The sequence below is a fragment of the Dendronephthya gigantea genome, unplaced genomic scaffold (assembly GCF_004324835.1).
Source record: "Dendronephthya gigantea isolate DGI-Jeju-01 unplaced genomic scaffold, DenGig_1.0 000064F, whole genome shotgun sequence".
Lineage (NCBI taxonomy): Eukaryota > Metazoa > Cnidaria > Anthozoa > Malacalcyonacea > Nephtheidae > Dendronephthya > Dendronephthya gigantea.
The window spans coordinates 735,236-748,168 of NW_021163074.1; positions in this window are offsets into that span (position 1 = coordinate 735,236).

The following is a 12,933-nucleotide window of genomic DNA, read 5'->3' on the forward strand; positions in this document are numbered from 1 at the left end:
TATTTGTCCTTATACCTAAGATTGATGGCTCAAGAAATGTTAAAATTTCGGTTTAAAGAATGTCAGTCTTTTCATAGCAACAAAAAATCGAAGTTCGTGACGAATCCTTTGTTTTGCTGGAAAATTCGGACAAAGAGAAATTTGCATGAAACTCCGCATCATTCCATGCAATTGATTTTTTTCTGCAGGTCATTCGTTTCTTTGCATTAGGCATTATTTGAGGATATTTTGAGTTTATTTGATCCAAGCACGAAGTCCGGCCAGAAAATGCGCAGAAGCTGCATGGCTTCATATCACACTTGCGAAACAAAATCACTCGCACTGGCCACTCGTGCGCGAAGAGGACCTCTTATCTAATGTCTTTTCTCCACAGTTAAAATAACTTGTCGTAACATATTTTATATATTCAAACAACTTTTCTTTTTTGCTAGAAAATTCGCAAAACACAACTTGCATAACAATTATACAAGTGTATGGGGGTTGAAATCACTAAAAGTGCGATTTGTCCGGCGAGTATGAGCACGGTTTTAATTTGTTTCTGAATTTTTTTACAGGATTTAACAATAAGTTGTGCACAAGTATATAGAGAAGAAGTCATATTTGTTTCCAAAGAAGAAGAATGATATAGTTTACTACGTAAACTAATGGTACAACCCCCGGGTAGAAAGTTTACTGGACGTTACTATCGCAAGTGAAGTGCTGCCTCACAGGCATGGGGTATAGCCACAGAACGCATGCAAATAGAACTACAGCAGTACAATGTACACAAAAGTGACAAATATTTTAATTCAGATGTTAATTAAAATATATATTATAAAAGTTATGCTATATTTCGATCCACTTACGTGGTTTTCTGTCATTTGTGCGAGTGTATCTTTTCTCCCTAACCATAATGATTAATATATGTCTATGCGTCCAACCGTCCATTACGCGTAAAAGAACTTGCCAGTTCATGATCAATATACAATAGCAATGATTTCGCATAAAGGCGGAGAGGCACATTTACAAATCGATATTTTGACTACATACACAAATACATACGAGTTCATGATCAATATACAATAGCAATGATGGCAAGAGATGAGCAATAATGGGAAGAAATGTGAATTATGTGACGTTGTCTTCCGTTTGCATAAATTTCGCATAAATTTACGCGAACAGACAGACATTTACAAATCGAGATTTTGACTACATACACAAATGCATACGTCGCGCTAAAGACTGGGTCGAATGAACTCTGCCTTCGGCAGCAATGATCACCGGTCAAATAATGCGCCATAATTTATTCAAGAAGAATTACTTTTATGGAGGAGCTTTTTGCATCAAAAGAAGTAAAACAAGTACGATCGTACTATTGGACCAGGAACTGGTGAAGAATAGATTTAATCTTTCTCTCCAGGATGAATTTTCATGAACCTAGGCAATCTTGCTAACGGTTATGTTAAAATTATCGCTTTTCTACATTTTCTCATCTGCTTTCATACAAAGACACTTAAAATGTCCGAGTTGCACATCTATGACTATGTCCTAATCTATGCCGCCGTAGCTGGCGAGAAGGTAGCGTTGCGTGCACCGTGCCACTGTCATTATAGTCGTTTTTTATGTATATGTATGCTGGGCAAAGCCTAAACAAATAAATAAAAAATAAGTAATGCCCTGGAGAGAAACGCATTTAACGCAATGGTCCTATAGTCATGAATATATATTGTGTACAAAACAAAGAAAATACACGACCTTCTGGCTTGAACTCATAGTATATTAGTATGATAATATTAAAATTTGCCTCCCGCCACAATCTGACATGGCTTGCAAATCTTGTGAAGAATATAAGCACAAACAATTTAACTCCGTAAGTCGATAGAGAATAACGTTTAAGATAGTTGTGTGAAGTTTTATCACGATCTGGTGCGAAATGACGGAGCCTTAGCCATTTGAACTTGCTTCAGTTATGCATACTAATATTGAATATAATCTATACGGATTACTACGCTACAATTTTGAGTTGCTTCTAAATTTCTTTAAAATAAAAAAATCAAAATTATAACTCCGTCAATCGATGGGGAATATCGCTAAGGATAGTTGTGCGAAGTTTAATTGCGATCTGATGCGAATTGACGGAGCCTTAGGCTTTTTTAAAGAGCGTCACCCCCTAACAACAACAACAACAACAACAACAACAACAACAACAACAACAACAACAACAACAACAACAACAACAACAACAACAACAACAACAACAACAAGATTAGCCGCGTGTGGGGACCAGTTCCTGGTCCAAAAATTCAGAAACAAGTTAAAATTGTGCTCATACTCGGATAAATCGCAGTGCGATAATCGCACTGTTGATAATTTTCAATCCCCACCCGTATAATTGCCAAAAGGGTAGTTGTGTTTTGCGAATTTTTTTGCCAAAACAGAAAGTAGTTTGAATATATAAAATATATCACGACAATTTATGATAACTGTGGAGAAGACTCTCGAGTGGCCAGGGCGAGGCGTCAGTTTATTTCGCAAGTGTGATCTTCGATTCAAATGACAAAAGCCGTTTCTCATTGACTGCGATTTGCAAACAATACTGATACAATTTAATAATTACCTATATCCATATAAAGGATGGCATTCAGTATGGAATATATATAGTTCGGACCCTTGCGTGTCCCTTGAAAATTTAATCCAAAGGTTTGAGAACTTCTGCGCGCGTTCTGGCATTTATATGCGTATATATGCATAAAGCAATATGTTTTATGTAATCCAATTTTGTAATAAGACCATACCGCTTTCCGAAGATACTTTTAAAAACTTCAGTGTCTGACTGCCAGAGGTGATCGAGCAAGGATCAGTTTAATTTCATCGCATGAAACGAAAGAACACTGGCTATATATATACCTAGTTCTATAATAGCTTATAAACTTCAGCGGCCAGTGGCCCAGTACGAATGCAAAACGTGCGTTTTGCCACGCTTGCCACGCTGCATGCATAAATTTACATTTTAGCCATGCAATTTCTGCGAGTTTTCTGGACTTCGCGCTTGCAATTGGTCAAATAAACTCAAATTATCCGGCCTCAAATAATGCCTAATGCATTGATCAAGAATGATTTGCAGCGAATAATGTTATTCCACATTTTTTACGTCAGATACCCGGCTATTTTCATATTCACGTCTAAATCTGAATGTGAAAGTAAATATAAAACCGTAGATCCGACGGTGCCGGTGGAGACCACCGTGATGGGATTTGCCTGAACAAGCAGCAACAAGACCCTTGCGTGTCCCTTGAAGATTTAGTCCAAAGGTTTGAGAAATTCTGCACGCGTTCTGGCATTTATATGCGATATATGCATAAAACAATATGTTTTATTTAATCCAAGCTTTTAATAAGGCCATGCATATACCTTTCCGAAGATACTTTCAAAAATTTCAGTGTCCAACTGCTGGAGGTGATCGAGCAAGGATCAGTTTAATTTCAGCGCGTTAATCGAAAGAATACTGGCTATATATAGCTCTAATAGCTGAACATGAAATGGATAACTCAGTTCTATAAACTTCAGCCGCCAGTACAAATGCAAACGCATGCGTTTTGCCAGTGCATGGCGGTGCTCGGCTGAGAAGCATGTATATAGTCGATCATTACACTTCGAGGATTATGAAACCTCAAAGACACAAAGCTGGTTTCAAAGATATAAATCCCAGGGTTTGAGAATTAAGATAACTTTGACTTACCTTTCTAAATGTACTTTCAATTTCAGTGGCGACCACGCCTTGATCACTTTAAATTTCAGCGCAAGACGAACATGCATATGGACAGCCGAAGAGCTAAAGCGTCGACTGCGTTAACTATGATGCTGGGTGCCCTTGTTTAATATACGGCGGATGTGCAGTTCATGTCCTTTTATGGCTGTTACCTAAATCAGATCCAAGGAATGGAGAACCCAGGAATTGCGGAATCTGGGAATTGAAGTAATTCCTTTGGAATTTATTTTCCAAAAAGTTATCTCCTAAGGCAAGGTCATAATCACCTGCAGCAAAGTTTTCGGTTAATATTTGTGTGAATCATGCTTTCTGCTTAACACAACGTCAATGAAATGTCTTTCGATAAAAATTTGTTCAATGAGGATATTAAAATGTGCCATAAGGAACAGTGTCAAGCGCGGGTCAGTTCAGTCGCTGCATGATAATCTCGTGACTCGGTCGAACGTAAACAATAGTCACATTTCAATTCGCCTTCTTTAAGCAACTCAGCATGTTGTCCAATGCTGTCAAAGAAAGGTTCACTGCTCAGTGCTTCCGTAACTGCACCTCTTGTTTGTTTGTTTTTACATTCCGAAATGGAAAAATTCAAGATAGCTTTCAGAAAGTTTATCCTGCCCTTCTGAAGAAGCGTATCAAATTCTTTATGAACTTTAACACTCCAGTTCAGACCAGTCCAGACATAGTTAAAAAATATACACCGGATGTGCAGTTCATGTCCTTTTATGGTTGTTACCTAAATGAGATCCAAGAAATGGAAAACCCAGGAATTGCGGAATTTGGGAATCGAAGTAATTCCTTGGAATTTCTCTTTCAAAAAATAATCGTGCTCTGCTTAACGCGACGTTAAGGAAATGTCTTTAAATATTTCTGACCGCTTCCTTGCACGGCCGGACATCGTGGTTTCTGTAATCCAATTTCGACTTCAAACATTTCTCTCCTCTGCCTACTACCGTTTTTCGTCTCTAGATCTCACACCGTCATTCAACTGAACTTCTTTAATGTGGATGTGGATGTGAATGAGCATGGATGATATTTTTCAAATTTCGTATTAAAGATTCGTATTCGCATTTTACGTCAAAACTAATCAGGGACTTAATTATGTTGGAGTCACTCACTCAATTGCAGAAGTATTATTTGAGAAACCATGCAGAGAAGCCATTTTGCATGCAAAATGATGTACGAAACAGACAATAAATTAGCTTCGAAAAGAAACAGACGATAAATTAGCTTCGAGATTGTATTCATTGTAATGGTCTATTTCAAAGGCGTTAAATGAAACCACTGGCTATAAGCTTTGGGGCTCTTCAGTCAGTCCAGTAGAGTTCATTTCCATTTCCATTTCCAAACTATATATTAGTTATACAAAGCTTTTTATATGAATATATCAGGAAACTGTGAAATTGGACACCTGTGTGATGGCTCGGTATCACTAGCAGACTAGCTTTATTTTGCAATGAGCTTTATTCCTCGACACTTGATTTTACTTCTTAAAGTCTGTATTACTTTATTACTCATTTATAATTGTTTATAATGGTTTTTTAAACTATCTATAGTAAGGCCTGTTTTAGACGCCGTGCTTCTCGTGTACATATATCGTTGTTAAAAGCCCCGTTTACACTTCACTCGATTTTTTGGTACGGCACGGCTAAAAGGGGTACCCGTGCCCATTTCATCCCTGCCCGGCCTTTGTTTTGGAAGCCTGAGCACTAGTAAAATTGGGCACGGGTACCCATTTTAGCCGTGCCGTGCCGATAAATTGACTGTAGTGTAAACGGGCCTTAAATCAGTCCGTCTGGCACATTAAAAGCCCGTTTACACCACACTCGATTAGTCGATTTATTGGCACGGCACGGCTAAAATGGGTACCCGTGCCCATTTCATTAGTGCCCGACCTTTTTTTGTTAGTCTGAACACTAATAAAATTGGCCGAGGCTACCCATTTTAGCAATCTCGAAACCAGAGCCCACGATCATCGGGGAAAGGCGTCGTCCCATTGCCATTTTAGCTGTGCGGCATGCCAATAAATTGAGTGTGGTGTAAACAGCGCTAAAATTGACGATTAAAACAGGTCAAAGCTCGACGAACGGAATTGGTTATGTGATCGAGCTAGGTTCTTGTAATGTGTACATCCTCATGGCATGATAATTATCAATACATCAGCAACCTAAACTGTACCCTAACCATCCTGTGTTAATCCTAACTAATTCACTGACCCTGTCTAAATCCCTAGATTTTTACCTTTATTTTTAAATGCGTTTTTACCAATTTTTCCATGCGCAAAATGAAATACAATTTACGATCAGTCTTTCTACCTTTACGATTAATTGTAATAGCAAAATTACAAGTTTGTAATTCTAAAATGTCTTTTTTTGCTGTGATTTGTAATGAGTTCACCAATTAACATTTATAATGCATAATTTACGGTCAAAATCCATCCAACCCAACCCAAGACCCAACCTTGTGCCCAGGGTCTTTCAACCATACTGGCTCCAAGTCTGTTTTAAATTATTGTCCTAAATTCTTAATCTGCCATTGTCAGTTTTAAACATATTTCACCAAAAGTATAGTTTCCAAGGACAGACTAGACAATGACCAAGGACAACGAGCCGAGGTTTATCTAAGCTTATGCCGGCATTCAAGTGTGGAGTAATTCGCCATTATATGCTACTTGAATACAATGAAAAGTTATTTGAAATTCCAAGGAACCAGTGGCATAGCCAATATCAAGAAATACGGGGAACGACATAATTGGCCATATATTCATGTTCACCGACTGTAAGAACAATCAATTGAAAAAATCAATTGAAAGGTAGAAGTAAGAACACGAATAGATTTATCCCCCCCCCCCTAATTGCCGAGCTGGCGACCCCACTGAAGGTCTTGAAGGAGATAAATTCCTTGTGTTTTAAGCGAAAAGTGACTGAATATTTTTTAGAGTTGATTTTTTGCCTTGTATTAAATATACCGGATCTCGCCGGAGAATTTCAGAGTGAAGAAAGAGATGCATCTCCCATATCGAGTAACTCTAGTATCCTATTTCCGAAACACCGCTGTTTAGTTCGTGCAAATGCTAGGAAGTGCGACTTCTTAATATCACAGCAATTGTAACAAAATATTACGAATAACAGTCACAAAACTACATGAGACAAGAAGAAGAAACTCGACGATTCTTGAATACTAATGAATTTCCGTCCATTTGATTGCCGGCACACGCGTGGGCGTTTTGTTTGAGCAAAAAAATTTTGTCAGGTCGAAGAAATATGTCAAGGATAGTTCCAAGTAATCCAGCATATTTGATCAATGCTCGTGAACTTTGGCCATTTTGTGAACGAGATACGTGAAATAGGTCAATTGGATGATTAGTGGGTCGTAATGTGTGTGTCCCGCTTAATTTCCGTCAATCTTGGCAACCGAAGTAACGCTGAAACATTTGGTCTGTATGTGATGTTTGCACGGGAAAGTGTCCAAGTCACAAAGAGCGAGTATATCATTTCATGAATGTGTTCCAATTTTATGTGCTGTGGTTCCGGGCATTCTACGATAGCTTCGTAGGGAAATTCTGTGTCTACTTGATGCAAAATGAAACTACATCATTTCAGGTGAAGGTTTGATAAAAAATGTTTGCTCAATATGTGCACTTTTATCACAAAATATAGATCTGAATACTCTTGTATATCTGTTTAACTTAATGTACATTTAGCCATCCATATCCAAGTTTAAGTTTATATCATATGGAATAGAATAGAGAATTAAATCATTCCAACGACAATGTATGTCGTACATGCAGATGGAATCTTAGACGCCATTTTTAAGTATATGTTGGGTATAATATTTAACTTAGGAAAGCTTGCTAACGGCTGCTACAACGGTTGTCCTATAGCGCTCCGGAATCGCGTAGAACGATTGAATTGCCCTCTTCATATTCGCTTGATACGATTTATTCTGTCGAATCTTTCTGGCTTTTGTGTCGTCTCCAGTAATTTACTCTCATACAGACATTAATATCCTCTCGTATATGTATATCCGAGCTTATTGCACGACACATTGCAAGCTCCCATGCATGTCAAGTTTCGAGATTATAAAGCAGTCCCCTCGGGCAATATGCAGACATGTGAGATACAACCGCGAGTAACTCACCCGGCGCTTATTTCACGAGGTACTGAAAGCTATAAGCTAACATTAATTATGTTACCATTAGCAGATGGTTGTATTTTGAAGATTTTTGATAGAAAATTTTTTTGAAACTTAATTTTAATTTGTCCTTGGCCTTTAACTTAGGCTATTAGTTTGTTTGCATTTCGTCAGACTTTAGTGTTCCTGCGGTCAAAGAAGCTTTTTAGTCAGGCCCGGTTACCGCGTTCTTAATGCTTTGACAACTTTACTTTAGGAAGCAAAAATTTGCAATGTATGAAACGTAAGGCTCAATATTACCAAATGTAGCCTCGTATATAAGTCATTTTCAATTTCTATAATCTGTTGTGTATCTGGGAGAAATGCAAATGACTGTTTTTTGCATATAATCTGAATGTTGGATTAGTGCTGACGAACTGCTGACGTATTCATCGCTGAGTAGCACCTGCTAAATTTTTGTTGTTTTTCTTGCATAATGAGGCCAAGGCTAAGCTTATAAGAGCGAAAGATAGCGTGACTTATTCTCTTAGTTAGTTATGTAGTTTAACTCCTATTTCTAACACTAAAAGCAAAGGTTTGTAACCGTCAACTATTATAAAATAAAAAGGCTTTATTGAATGCCCTAATAACTCATTATCCAGCAATAATATATGTATGTATGTCTTTCCAATGCAATATTTTAGGTATATATATTTTGCATTTGGTTTCGATACAAACCATAACTTTGTTTTCGGGGGTGTTACATGCAACAAATAGAACACATCAGATTCTATCAGGGTGTTCGTTATAAGAGAAAATTGGTGATTTATTTCAGCCGATATAAATTGAGTAATACAATATTTAATTTCGTCTCATATGATTATATAAGTTCTCCTGAGGAGTGTTAAAGTTAGAGAAGGGGGAACACACTTTTAATGTTATTGCATGGATCCAGTGCTTTACATCAGTATATATTATACCAATGGCATTGCATTTCTTCAACCAAGGTAGAATGCTCTCTCTGTATATGTATTGGTTTTTCGGTCATCTTTCCATTTCCACAATTCTTAAAGTGCTATATTTCCACACCTATATATATATTATAGTAACACTAATTTCTAACAATATTGTGCTGAACTATATACTCAGTCTCGTAATGTGTGCATGCTTAACTGAATCGAACGCACTGGAACTGCAGCATAACATGTAATGTAAGGTTTATAGCTGCCCTAAACGATACAAAACATGTAATTGTAAAGCCAAACTCTCCAAATCACCATTAGGTAGACAAACGAATATGCTACACAATATATACAGCTCTAATCCGACTGTTCTTTAAACATAGAATGGGAAGTATAGTGTATTGCATGATGTGATAACACTGTAGCATATTTTTAGCTAAAAATTGTTATTTGGAACGCAAGAATACGACAATATATCCGGTATAAAAGTTAGATCTATATGTATAACTTGCTGTTCAGATATATCTATATATATGCGATACATATAGCAAATGCAGAAAATTATTTTCAATAAAATTTTATGATTTTATCATGATTCTTAGAAAGAAAGATTGTATATATATATATATATATATATAGATATAAGGGTCCTCCTCTAACGCGAAGAATTTTAGACTGCATCGAAGACTTGTAATCTAGGTTTGGCACTACGCCTAAAGTAATAAACGCATGAGACAGATTTTATATACGACATGTTTTAACTCTATAATCGCGCCCTTGTTCACATGGTTTTACGTTTTCACAATCATGATCATGACAGGTATATTTGTTATTATTATAAGCTTGTAACAAAGTGTATTCTGTAAGATTATCAGATGGTATATCACAAATCATGCTTCAGCTAGATAGAGAATTGTATGGCTTATATAGTCTATGGAGGTAAACAGTTGAAGCATTCACGTTCCCTTCTTCCTGAGCATCCCTTAATCCTTCGAGGTCTAAATCATTGCACTGTTTAAACTGTTTTGAACGCATTGGAAGTCAATTTAACTCGTGTACTTATGTGAGTATATTAAAACTATATAGCAAGCGGGAACTAAGACCATATTCCTGCCGACACTTCTAAGAGTGTTTACCAAACTTTGGTGTAATGCAGATAGGCTAAAATTAATACCTTTCCGGTTGAAATCAATACAGCCATAGCGTGCATGTCTAGAATCGAAGACTATATTTCTTCGCCCTCTAGCTTAGAGGTGTGCAGTCACAACACTGTTCTGTCGGGAAATTTTGGAAACAATACACTCGTAATATAACATAAATGCCTTTCGAATATGAGCTATTGTATAGTGTTGACAAATTGCATATGATGTATGAAAACATAAAATTCAAACTTAGTGATAGAATTCAGACTCGTGACAAACAATCAGTTGTTTCTATTCGAAAATCATCTTCTCAACGAAAAATGGAGACAAAAATCTATAAAGTATTTGCATTAGGTAATAAAACAAAAGTATATTGAGTCGGAGGAATTGAAGTAGTATAGCAATGTTGGTGTACATCTGGGATAATATAATCAGTTTCTAAATCCAAGCTGTTGGAATATTTAACAGAACATTTCTGTTATATATCGTACCTTGATTAGAGAAATGCTCCTTTTCTTATTTTACTGAGATAGAAGTGAGCCTGCAGTAGGATAAATATGCAACAAAATAAGTGCTGCTGTCGAGTAATAGTATTTCGTAAGTATATTTATTTATTATTCCTGCGTGTACTTGCAAAGCTCTCTTTATATAGCACTGTGTCTGTGGAACATAATCGTAACTCAGGCTGCAAAAATATATTTCTAAACTCACCTGAAAATCTGAGGACAGATTGATTGTATGACTCTGCAAAGGTGGCTTTTATTCAGCAATCATACATCGTTTATTTCCTGCACCAGTAAATGTCTTTCGCCTTTGGATTGCCAGGATAAATAACACTTTTTTTTTCAATATTGTCCGTGAAATGAAACAGGAATTAATCTATATAAGGATTCTTTTGAATGTATTGACTGTAATCGTAACGATTTCATATTCCTAAACAGAATTTTAGCAGTATGAGGCACAACTGGGAAAACGTAATTACGTAATTCCACTTACAGCCGTATGACGCAGTCGAAAATACAATCTCGAGTTAACGAAAAAAATTAACCTCGCGCTATTCCGTACACAACGACAACAATTTTCAGTCTTCAGGCTGTGCGAATGCTTCATTACATTCATCGAGTATCGAATTCTAAATGATAACTTGTAATACAAATTCAGTCGCCATTTTTATGCTTGCATGGCATCAACATTTAACAGGAAACATCCCCTGGCAAAGTAACTAAGCGATTCTTAAAGTGTATAAAGTGTAACATTTTGCCTATACTTCATTCGAATATACTTGAAAGGCTGTGTGTACGGCCATTTGATGTACTGACGTCTTTCTGCTATAGGCTTTTGTACAACAGCAGACATTCATTCATTTAGGCCTGCATCAAAGAATGAAAACAATTTTCACAGACACCATGCATTGTACTACTCGATGGCTATCCATAGCCATGTAAAATGAGTCAGTTTGGAAATTCCATATTATACCTTATCGAGGAGATATTCACAAGAGCAAAACTTCACTAAGGAATCTTGCTTTCCTTTCTTTACCTATGAAATATGTCTTATTCTATGACATAATTAGATTCTGTAAGATGTAAGATGTACAATTCTGACACAAAGCTATCGCCCGCGTTTCTCGTATAATTTTCTACTTTTTATGTATGGCAAATGACGGCAAACGATGATAATTGCAAGTTTGGAATAGTATATAATATATTTAACCTTTTTAAGTTAGTCTATGTACAAAAATGAAGAGCTTTGTCGGTAAAAGGCAAACTGTGTAGTACACGTTTGACAAGGGCTGTGTCTATATGGCCTGGCCATAAGTGTTGGCGCCATAATCCATCAGTCGTTACACATTGGTTAAACCGGCTCCCGTTTTTGTGAAACTCTTGCAGAGTTCTCTGTACGACCTCCATTATACATCACGTTTCTCCTGAGATTGCCCATTAAACCCAACATGCCGTCTCGTCTTGTTTTTGAGCAGAATTAACCGACACGCGTATGAAATTGAAAACCAAACGTTTTGTATACTCTACACATACATTCTGCGTCATTCAGCCAAGAAACATACGTTTGTTCGTCGCTTACGTTAACCAGCCGGAGCCAAGAGATGATGAGCCAACGTGTAGAATGATGCTTTATTCGTGGCTGGAAAAGTCCATCAAAACGCTGGCCCAGATTGATGGCCATTCGTGCGTGGGCGATCCATTCTATAAGTTAAATTATATACAAGTATCTGGAGTTCTGTTGTTCTTGGGTTTATACAAGGCCAAATAATAAACGAAACGTTGCAATTATGGCGTAGCGTTTTACGTTATCCCATATCGTGTCTTGTTTTGTTTCGTTCACAGAAAATCTTCTTGTCAGTTCATCGCCGGCCATCGCAAGCTCGTGCGCCACTGCTAGTACACTTCCATTCTGTGCAGGAAAGTGTCCATCTTGTTCATTCACAGGAAACTGTTGATGTATTCCATCGTGTAGTGCACGTTTATCTTTCTTTAGGTGAGACGTCTCCTCCATTTGACACATTAGGTATTCAGGTTTTTTTAAATACACTCCACTAACTTGGAACTCTTTTCGAAGAAGGAGCTTTTGTTTTGCGTATAGCTCAGGGGTGTGTGGAATGCTCCCTATCGAGTTTGCCAAGATTTTAACATCTCGTGCTTATCAATTATTCACGAAGATATGATCCAATCACATCGCTTCTTATAGTCACGTGATTAGCCCTAAAACCTGGTCGTATGGTACACTATCTTAGGCTGCAGTGGTTGCATCCAGCATTTAGCGAGAAGAATTTAGAACAACAATTCCTGGATATCTTCTTCTGTGCATGTTGGGCGACTGTGTGTTTGTTGACTGTTCAGACAAAAATCACAGCAGTCGGCCGTTTATATGCTAAAATTTTGTTGGAACTTACTCAATTCTGACCTTTGAGTTATGGTCCGTTTATCAATAAAAGCATGCAACACCAGGTTGG